Source organism: Aquarana catesbeiana, linkage group LG07, assembly GCF_042186555.1.
Source record: "Aquarana catesbeiana isolate 2022-GZ linkage group LG07, ASM4218655v1, whole genome shotgun sequence".
Classification (NCBI taxonomy): Eukaryota; Metazoa; Chordata; class Amphibia; order Anura; family Ranidae; genus Aquarana; species Aquarana catesbeiana.
In genome coordinates this window covers 94860202-94868348 of record NC_133330.1, presented here as the reverse complement: position 1 = coordinate 94868348, position 8147 = coordinate 94860202, and positions in this window count along the sequence as shown.

The window sequence follows — 8147 nt, the reverse complement described above, 5'->3', positions numbered from 1 at the left end:
GCATAGGTAGTAATGTTATACATAACATTAGTGCTCAATTGACCTCTCAAACTGACTGAACGATACCAACTCCTGCTCCAAGCTGTTTCTATGCAGGGATAGGAGGGGGGATAGGATGAACCATACGGTGAGTGAGCCTGGTGGTAGCTCAATGTATTACTACTCTACCCATAATGTTAATATCATGATGCCCCCTAGCCTTGCGGGATTTTCATGCGAATGAGATGTCAAACTCCTAGATTAGAGAGTGTTCTTGACCCCCGCTTCTAACCCCCTATGGGGTTATATTCATCCATTTTTTCTGCATAGGCTGGATTAAGGAATTGGTATCGGCATAATAGAAACAAAACATGTACATATATAAAAGTAGTAGTTTTAAAATAAAAGATAATTACAAATTAATTAATAAAAATATATATATAAACAATAAGAAAGATTTTTAAAAATGTTTTTAAAACGTATCAAGGAGATTTTTTAAAAAGAAGCAGTATTAAACATAGTGGACCCCTATATTCATATATGTAATGGGATAGTATGCATACACATATATAATGATGTTCTATACTATAGCAAAAAACCATCAATAGCCCATCAAGTGTGTGTACACCTCATCATGTCCCCTCTCGGGGTCGATACCACATATGGGGGCTCCGCATGTACACCCCTGACCATAGGTACCCATGTCAGAAAAGATACCTTGAGGGCCTGTATACCCCTACGCTGTATGGTATAGGGAAAAGCCCCACATGAAAGGTCATATGGTATACCCTGCATGAAGAGGGGGGCATAGTGGGGCACCTAGGGAGTGCCACTACTAGGATGAATATTAATTGATCCCCCCCCAGGGGGCTTGCATATAGTAATAATAATTAGACAGATCTATAGCTAGGGGTTAGCTATAAAACCGTTCAAATCTATGTCCAGATTTAACCCCCTCGGGGGCCAGGGATTGTAAGCGGTAGATCCATTCGGTTTCATTTTGGGAGATCAGAGTGAGTTTGTTGTTTCCTCTCCAATGATCTTCCACATGATCTATACCATAGAACACAAGCCCTGTGGGGTCTCCCTGATGTACCTCATCAAAATGTCTAGACAGGTGGTGTTTAGGGAACCCCTTCTTTATATTATTAATATGTTCCCTAATTCTGACTGCCAGGGGGCGGGTGGTTCTACCCACTGTACAGGACGCCGTGGCTGGGTCCTGGAAGGACGCTATGTTTCCCCTCTGTTTGGACTGTGGTCCCTTTAAGGGAACAAAAAGGGTTAACTCACCTGTCAGAGGAAGTGGGTTTAAAACAAGACAGGAAGTTGGAGAGGGTGTGGAGGAGTGTAAAGGAGAATGTGGATGGTGGATGGTGTTTGTTGTGCAGCAACAAAAGTGAATAGCAGTGTCCTGCCTGGAAGTCTCCTGCCAGGGGAAGCTAGCTGCAACAGAAATTAAGGACTGTTTAACTGCGATAGCAGTTCTGGACTTTGCAAGTCGGTGAGACTAAAACCTTTTTCTTTTGTTTTGCTGCTGTAAAGCTATTTAAGTTCAATAAATCTCCTTTTGAGTGAAAAGCCTGTGTCCTGCGATCTAGCTGGTCCCCCAAACATTACAAGTGGTGGAGAATGCGGGCAGGACAGAGTAACAGGCATTTTTCTTGCTGTTTTTTTTTTTTTTGTGTATTGGACTTAAAACTGACATTTAAAGGGACAGTACAGTGGATTTATGTCCTGGGTTAAAGCCGCACAAACCCTGAAAGCTGAAGCAATGGAGGAGCTAATTAAACAGCTGTCCTTGGCTAATATACAAGCGCAGACTCGCCATGAGGTACAGCAAGAAAACACTCGCCTGTTGGTGGCCCAGTTGGCAGCCCAGCAAGCGACCCAGCAAGAGGTTATGCAGGCTCAAGTGACTGCCTTAAAAGAAGTAGTGCAGCAGCTTTCTCAGGGCCGTGAGCAAGCGGCTGTTGCCCCTGGCAACCAGGTGATCGTGAGGGCAAGCCATTTTTTGCAGAAATTGTCCCTGAGTGATGATGTAGAGGCATTTCTTGCTACATTTGAGAGTACGGCAGAGAGAGAAGGGTGGCCCCAGGACCAGTGGGCCGGCCTAATTGCTCCTTTCCTAACCGGAGATCCGCAAAAAGCCTACTTCGACCTGCCACCAGATCACGCTAAAGACTATCAAAAATTAAAGGCAGAAATATTGGCTCGTTTGGGGGTAACTACAGCTGTTCGGGCCCAACGAGTGCACCAATGGAAGTATCGTCCAGATCGTCCACCACGGTCTCAAATGCATGACCTGGTGCAACTGGTAAAAAAATGGCTGCAGCCCGAAATGTTGTCTGGCCTCCAAATCGTGGAGCGGGTCGTGCTGGACCGCTACCTAAGGTCACTGCCAGACGACCTTCAACGGTGGGTCAGCCACGGAGACCCCAAAACAGTGAACCTCCTTGTCGAGATGGTAGAACGATACACAGTGGTGGAGGATCTGCTTGGCCCTACCAAGCGCCAAGGACCCAGTCTGCCACGGCCTATTCGTTCGACTGCTGCCCTTCGAAAGGACGTTCCCCGGAGCCCTGGAACCAACACCCCAGAAGGTCAAGAGTCACTCCCGATACCTTCTCAGCGACCTGTTCCTGTTCGGAGAGGAGGGGATGTACAATGTTGGCGATGTCATTCCTGGGGCCATACCCGGGCCCACTGCCCACTGCAAGAGGAGCCCATGGAATGCGGGGTTCTTCGGAGGGGGTCTTTTTATGCCCATAAAGCATGTACAACACATATCGATCTTGGAGAAGAGAAATTCGAGTGTGAAGTCCAAGTGAACCACCTCCCTGCCCGGGCTTTGCTGGACTCCGGAAGCATGGTAACCCTGATCCATCCTAGAGTGATTGGGAAGATCGGTCCGGTAAGAAAAACTTTACGGGTGGTGTGCATTCACGGGGACACTAGAGAGTACCCTCTCATCTCGGTGACCATCTCCGCAGCATGTGGCACTGGTACTCAAGAGGTGGGGGTGGTAAAAAACTTGGTACATGATGTGATCATAGGACGAGACTGTCCGTTATTTGCAAAACTGTGGGGACAAGGAGAACTACCTGAACGGTCCAGAGACTGGGGAGAAACTAGTCCCTCTGTTCCTGCGGTTGAGAGAAATAACCCTGAAATGCCGAATGTTCTTGAAAATGCTAATGATTTGGTTAATGGTGATGAAAGTAGTGCTGATGTTATTAAGGGTGTCAAGATGTGTGGTTCACAGACCTACCTGAACACTGAAGAGGGGGGGGAACCTTTCCCACTTCAGGTAATGCTGGGGGAAGAGGATGAGGAAGTGGCCGTTACCCCTGCCCTGCCGGATTTGGGTGTTCCGCAGGGGGCATTTGGTACTCCCCAGATGCAGGACCCCACTTTGGCCCATGCACGGGAACAGGTGGTAGTATTAAATGGGGTTCCCCAAGAGCCAGGTGCGAATGAGCGGTGGCCACACTTTGCAATATGTAATGAATTGCTTTATCGGGTTACCAAAGTGAGAGAAAATGTGGTAGAGCAATTATTGGTACCCCAACAGTATAGACGCAAGGTCCTGGACCTGGCCCATGATGATGTTTTAGGGGGACACCTGGGAGTTGAAAAGACGGAGGCACGGATCACCGACCGGTTTTACTGGCCAGGTCTGAAAGCAGAGGTAAGGAGATACTGTACCTCTTGTCCCACCTGTCAGTTGACCGCTCCGGTGACCCACTTCCGGAATCCTTTGGTCCCTCTGCCCATAATTGAGTCCCCATTTGAAAGGATAGCCATGGATATAGTAGGTCCCTTGGTGAAGTCGGCTCGAGGTCACTCCTACATACTGGTGATTCTCGACTATGCCACCCGATATCCTGAGGCGCTACCCCTGCGAAATACCTCCTCTAAGGCTATTGCCCGGGAATTATTCCAGTTGTTTACACGGACTGGTTTTCCCAAGGAAATACTAACGGACCAGGGCACCCCGTTTATGTCGAGAGTTATGGCCGACGTGTGTAAGCTCTTCCGGATTAAACAGCTGCGCACATCGGTCTACCATCCCCAAACGGATGGGTTAGTGGAACGCTTTAATAAGACCCTTAAATCTATGCTTAAGAGAGTTGTACAAAGGGATGGGAAAGACTGGGACTGTCTGTTACCAGCTCTCCTGTTTGCTATCCGGGAAGTGCCCCAGGCCTCCACTGGGTTTTCGCCCTTCGAGTTGGTATATGGGCGGAGACCTCGCGGACTACTGGATTTTGTTAAGGAGGAATGGGAAAGTGAACCTAGTCAGCATAAGAGTGTTCTTGAATATGTTTCCCAAATGCAGGAGAGGATCCGAACTGTGTTGCCACTAGTCAAGGAACATTTACAAAAAGCTCAGGAGGCTCAACGACGAGTCTATAATAGGGCTGCTAAAATAAGGAATTTCCAAGTGGGGGATCGAGTAGCGGTGTTGATTCCCACTGTGGAAAGTAAATTCTTAGCCAGGTGGCAAGGCCCCTTTGAAGTTGTAGAAAAAGTGGGAGAGGTGAATTATAAAATCCACCAACCGGGTAAGAGGAAACCCTATCAAATATATCATGTAAACTTGTTAAAGCCCTGGACAGAGAGGGAACCAGTGACCTCCCTGGCTAGTGCAAGATTGGAGCCTCGGGTTGGGGTGGAGAGTGTCCAAGTAGCAAATACCCTGTCTAAAACCCAAAGCCAGCAGGCAAAGGAGTTCTTGCAGAGAAATAAAGAAAAATTTTCAGACTTGCCAGGGCTCACGAGTACCATAGAGCATGATATCATCACGGAACCAGGAGTCAAAGTTTTTGTCCGGCCCTACCGCATCCCAGAGGCCCAAAGGAAGGCTGTTTCAGAGGAAGTGAAGAAGATGTTAGACCTGGAGATTATTGAGGAATCGCAGAGTGAGTGGTCGAGCCCGATTGTGTTGGTACCGAAGCCCAACGGGACTCTGCGATTCTGCAATGATTTTCGGAAACTTAATGAAGTTTCACGGTTTGATGCCTACCCCATGCCCCGGGTAGATGAGCTTATTGAGAGACTAGGTCCAGCCAGGTATATCACTACATTAGACCTTACCAAGGGATATTGGCAAATCCCGTTGACTAAGGCTGCTAGAGAGAAAACTGCTTTTTCTACCCCAGAGGGGAGTTTTCAGTACAAAAGGATGCCTTTTGGATTGCAAACTGCTCCAGCCACATTCCAGCGAGCAATGGATAGGATTTTACGACCTCACCAGAAATATGCCTCAGTGTACTTGGACGACATAGTCATTTTTAGCAGAGACTGGGAATCACACTTGCCCAAAGTCCAGGCAGTGCTGGACTCTCTTTGGAAGGAGGGGTTTACAATAAACCCTGAAAAATGTGCTTTGGGAATGGAGGAGGTGAAATACCTGGGCTATATCGTGGGTAGAGGGGTGGTGAAACCTCAGGTCAGCAAGGTAGAGGCTATACAGAGTTGGCCCCGTCCCCTCACAAAAAAGCAGGTACGTGCATTCTTGGGCATGGTGGGATACTACAGGAGGTTTGTACCCAACTTTGCCACGTTGGCGGCTCCATTGACCGATCTGACTAAGGGTCGGAAATCGGTCATGGTGGAGTGGAATGCAGACGCTGAGAAGGCCTTTTTGGAGCTCAAGTCGGCACTGTGCCAACACCCTGTCCTGGTAGCACCCAATTTTTCAAAAGAGTTTGTTGTCCAAACTGATGCTTCTGATGTAGGATTGGGAGCGGAGTTGTCACAGGTTATTAATGGAGAGGAGCACCCGGTAGTCTTCCTCAGTAGGAAGTTAACACCAGCGGAAAAAAACTACGCTATAATTGAACGAGAGTGTCTGGCCATTAAGTGGGCTCTGGAATCCCTCAGATATTACCTTTTGGGGAGGAAGTTTAGGCTGATTTCTGACCATGCCCCTTTAACATGGTTGAGACAGGGTAAAGGGAATAATGCCAGGGTTACTCGGTGGTTCCTGGCACTCCAGGAATTTAAATTTGTAGTGGAGCATAGGCCCGGGAGACTGCATCAAAATGCAGATGCCCTCTCCCGAGTCCATTGTTTGAGCTCCACTGTTGCCTCCACCTCCATGGCATTGGGGCACAGGGGGGGGATATGTACAGGACGCCGTGGCTGGGTCCTGGAAGGACGCTATGTTTCCCCTCTGTTTGGACTGTGGTCCCTTTAAGGGAACAAAAAGGGTTAACTCACCTGTCAGAGGAAGTGGGTTTAAAACAAGACAGGAAGTTGGAGAGGGTGTGGAGGAGTGTAAAGGAGAATGTGGATGGTGGATGGTGTTTGTTGTGCAGCAACAAAAGTGAATAGCAGTGTCCTGCCTGGAAGTCTCCTGCCAGGGGAAGCTAGCTGCAACAGAAATTAAGGACTGTTTAACTGCGATAGCAGTTCTGGACTTTGCAAGTCGGTGAGACTAAAACCTTTTTCTTTTGTTTTGCTGCTGTAAAGCTATTTAAGTTCAATAAATCTCCTTTTGAGTGAAAAGCCTGTGTCCTGCGATCTAGCTGGTCCCCCAAACATTACACCACGTACTGAAGGTGGCAGGGGCATTCTATAATGTACGTAACGTAAGTACTCTGGCATGTGATTAGTTTTCTAATTTTGTATTGTTTGTGGTCGACTGTAGATTTGAATGTTTCTCTCTTCCTGGGTTGTGGTTTGCTGACCCTACATGCTAGGCACCTACGGCATTTTTAGAACCCTTTTAGGCCTGTACTGATTTTTACTTGCTTCGGGGGGTCTACAGTATTATGTACTAAAAATTTACGGAGGTTGGGTGCTCTTCTGTAGACAAATTTAGGTTTTCTAAGAAGAATTTTTGATAGAACTCTGTCCTCTTGTAAGATAGGCCAATATCTGTGGATAATCCGTTCAACGTCCTTATATTGATTATTATACCCTGTGATGAACAGAATCTCTCCTTGTTCGTTTTTTCTCTTCCTCGTACTTTTAAACAGGGTCTTTCTGTCCATCTTCATGATATCCGATTTCAACTTTGCTAGGGTATTTGCTGCATATCCTTTTTCTTGGAACCTCTGGATAAGCACATCTGCTTGTTTATCAAAATCCGCAATTAAATCACAATTTCTGCAGAGCCGCATTAGTTGGCCCTTTGGGATATTTCCCTTCCACCTCGGGTGGTGGCAGCTGGAATTGGGTATATACCCATTGCGGTCCGTTTCTTTAAAAAAGGTGCGGGTGCATAAAGATGTACCTATCTTGAAGATTTCTAAATCAAGGTACTCAATCTTCTCAAGGTTCCACTTTCCTGTAAAGGTGATTCCATATTTATTATTATTCAGTTGTCGAAGGAATTCCTCAAATGTTTCCGGTGTTCCGTCCCATAGGATGATCAAGTCATCAATGTAGCGCCTGTACAGCTTGATTTGGGGGACTTTCTGGTTGTAAATGTACTCCTCCTCCCACATATCCAAAAAGAGGTTTGCTACACTGGGGGCATAACGTGCCCCCATGGCTACACCTTTAGTTTGTACATAGTAGTTGTTACTATACCAAAAGTAGTTACATTCCATGGCCATCTTCAGCCCCTCCAGGATGTAGTTAATCTGCTGCTGCTTCATCCCTGTTTTTTCATGCAGCGCCTTCTCTACTCCAGCCAGCCCGTCTTTTTGTACAATGCTGGTGTACAGTGAATTAACATCTATGGTTGCTAGGATCCAATTCCCCCCAACTTGAATTTCCTGCAGTTCCTGAATGAGCTGTTGGCTGTCCCTTAGGTAGGATTTCCCTTTTTGGACTATTGGTTTAAGGTATGTGTCCAGGTATTCCCCTAGCCTCGAGAATATGGAATTGATCCCACTTATTATAGGCCTGCCTGGTGGCTTATGCAATCTTTTATGTATTTTTGGTGTGTAGTACATGACTGGAGTCTTAGTGGACTTTGAGAACAGATATTCAGCCTCTTTTAAATTTAATATCCCTAGTTTCTCCCCCTTGTCAATGAAGGTCTTCAATTTCCTTTGATACTTTTTCTTGGGATTGCTCCTTAATCTCTGGTAGGTATTCTCTACCTTTAGTAAATTTTCCATCTCTTCCTGGTAATCCTTCTTGTCCAGGATGACCAGTCCTCCCCCCTTATCCGCTGGTCTTATAATCACCTCATGTCTTTCCCCTAA